This window comes from Ochlerotatus camptorhynchus, unplaced genomic scaffold (assembly GCF_037179485.1).
Source record: "Ochlerotatus camptorhynchus isolate MF236.1 unplaced genomic scaffold, CSIRO-AGI_Acam_v1.1 ptg000588l, whole genome shotgun sequence".
NCBI lineage: Eukaryota > Metazoa > Arthropoda > Insecta > Diptera > Culicidae > Ochlerotatus > Ochlerotatus camptorhynchus.
The window spans coordinates 165,001-167,500 of record NW_027041068.1 but is presented as its reverse complement, the minus strand read 5'-3'; positions in this window follow the sequence as shown (position 1 = coordinate 167,500).

Below are 2,500 nucleotides of genomic sequence, written 5' to 3'. Positions count from 1 at the left end.
GCACTCTCTTTCTTCCTCCTGCTCCCTCTTTCTTTTTTCTCTCAGCGCGACGACGACCGCGACCGGGTAAGTAAGCAAGCAGAGCTCTATTCGTCGTGTACGGCTTTTCCACTCGAAGCTCAGCTCATACTACCCTCCCTATAGGTACTTTTTGGTCCAAAAGTAGCCCCGGAGGAAGCAGTTTGGCCGACGAGCCTTACTGACTGACTGACTACTAGTCAGTACACTCTACCCCGGGTCTTGCGCCATGGCTCACCCTACGGACTGACTGGGTACCTGTCTTCCCCCTGTGGACTTGCTTGATGTAGTGAGTGTACGCACGTACCTTCTTGTGTGCAAAGGAATTGTTACAAGACAAAAAAAAAGACAAGTCCACCCAAACCAAACCAAGGCAAACTTGATGGGGACTTCTCTCGCCTCGCCTGAGTGTTTGACTATTGACTATTGATTGCATACATTTAGGCGCCAGGGGACTTAATGCAGAAAAGAGAAGTCCACACACCAAGGCCTATAACCAAGGCCATGATGGGGACTTCTCTTCTCATACACAACACACACACACGTCTCGACGGACGCGCGCGCTCACCACCATGATGATGATGAGCGCGCGGCCGGATGATAACCACCGCACCGCACTCGCGCGCCGCCGCCACCACCAGCACACAACACACTTCGTGGGCCGTGGGGGGCGCGCAACCTCCAAGCAAGGGTAGTCTTTTTTTTTTTTTTTTTTTTTTTATACAGGGGGGAATCTGCTCACAGACACCTGAGAAGGAACTCAGGGTGTGGGGATGGGAGAATTTCACTCCCGACCCACTAAACCTTACCCTGTGCGCTTGGCCCTTGGCCTCCCCGGAACCGCCCGAAGGCATTACTTCGTGGGAGGGGCCGCTGTAGCGCTATGGCGCCTCTCTAGCAATACTCTAACGATCTGGTCGGGCAGTAGGTAACTGCTGCTCGGCTCGCCACTGTCGTTGTAATACCGAAACTATGTGGGTGACCGCAGTCACCACCGCGCTCCAGTTCTCGGTGGTACCACACATCCTATGAACGATGTTGTCCGGACTGGTATCCGCTCCGCATATCGCTAGCATAGCGCTCGATACTGGCTCGAAACGTGGACAGGCAAACACGACGTGTTCGGCGGTCTCCTCGACACCAGCACATGTGGGGCAGGTGGGAGTACTTGCATGTCCGAACCTATGCAGGTAGCTCCTAAAGCAGCCATGGCCTGACAGGAACTGTGTCAGGTGGAAGTTTACTTCCCCATGGCGCCTGTTGACCCAGCTTGATACGGAAGGTATCTCCCCTTTGTGGAGTTTTCCCACTCCAATTGCCATCTCGCGGTCGACACAACTCGCGCGTTGTTGCGCACCCCTCGAACGGTCCTCGCGTCATAACACGCCACATCCTCCTTAATGATAAGGCTGATTGGCATCATCCCTGCTATGACACAGACGGCCTCTCTCGAGATAGTGCGGTATGCACTGGCCACCCTTAAGCACATTGGCCTGTGTGTACTCTCTAATTTCTGCCTGTGGCAGTCAATATCCAGTACCGCAGCCCACGCAGGGCCGCCGTATCTGAGGATAGATACTACGACCCCAGCGAGGAGCCTGCGCTTACTGGCATTCACTGCCGAGCTGTTTGACATCATACGGGATAATGCCCCCACAGCCATAGACGCTCTCTTGCAGGCGTACTCGACGTGGCAGCCGAAGCTGAGCTTATCGTCGAGCATAACCCCCAAGAGTTTTAGAGAGCGCACAGACCTAATTGTGCTTCCGCCGACTGTCAACGTTGCATGCTGTACTGACATGCGATTGTTGACTACGACCACTTCCGTCTTGTGATGGGCGAGCTCCAGTTTCCTGGTTCTCATCCATTCCTCCACAAGCCTGACGCAGTGGGCCGCTGTCAGCTCTACCTCCTCGAGGGATTCCCCGCAGACTACCAGCGTGACATCGTCGGCAAAACCTACAATTTTCACGCCTACCGGGAATTTTATCCTCAACAGTCCATCGTACATGACGTTCCATAACACCGGGCCCAGGATGGAGCCTTGTGGCACACCTGCGGTGACTCTAACGCATTTTTCGCCATCTTCTGTGTCGTACGTCAACACACGATTCTGGAAGTAGCTTTCCAGAATCTTATACAGCCCTCCGGGAATTTGGAGCTGGTGTAGCGAGCGGGCTATCACCCCCCAGCACGCGCTGTTGAACGCGTTCTTCACGTCTAAGGTTAGCACCGCGCAGTAGCGAATGCCCCTTCGTTTCCGATGGACCACCTCTGCCGTCTGGATGACGTCGCGGATGGCGTCCACCGTGGATCTGCCCTTTCGGAACCCGTACTGGCTGCTTGACAGGCCGTCTACACCTTCGGTGTAGGCCGACAGCCTGTTGAGGATGACCCTCTCAAGCAGTTTCCCAGTGGTGTCCAGCAAACAGATGGGTCTGTATGCTGACGGGTCCCCAGGGGGTTTTCCTGGCTTCGGAAG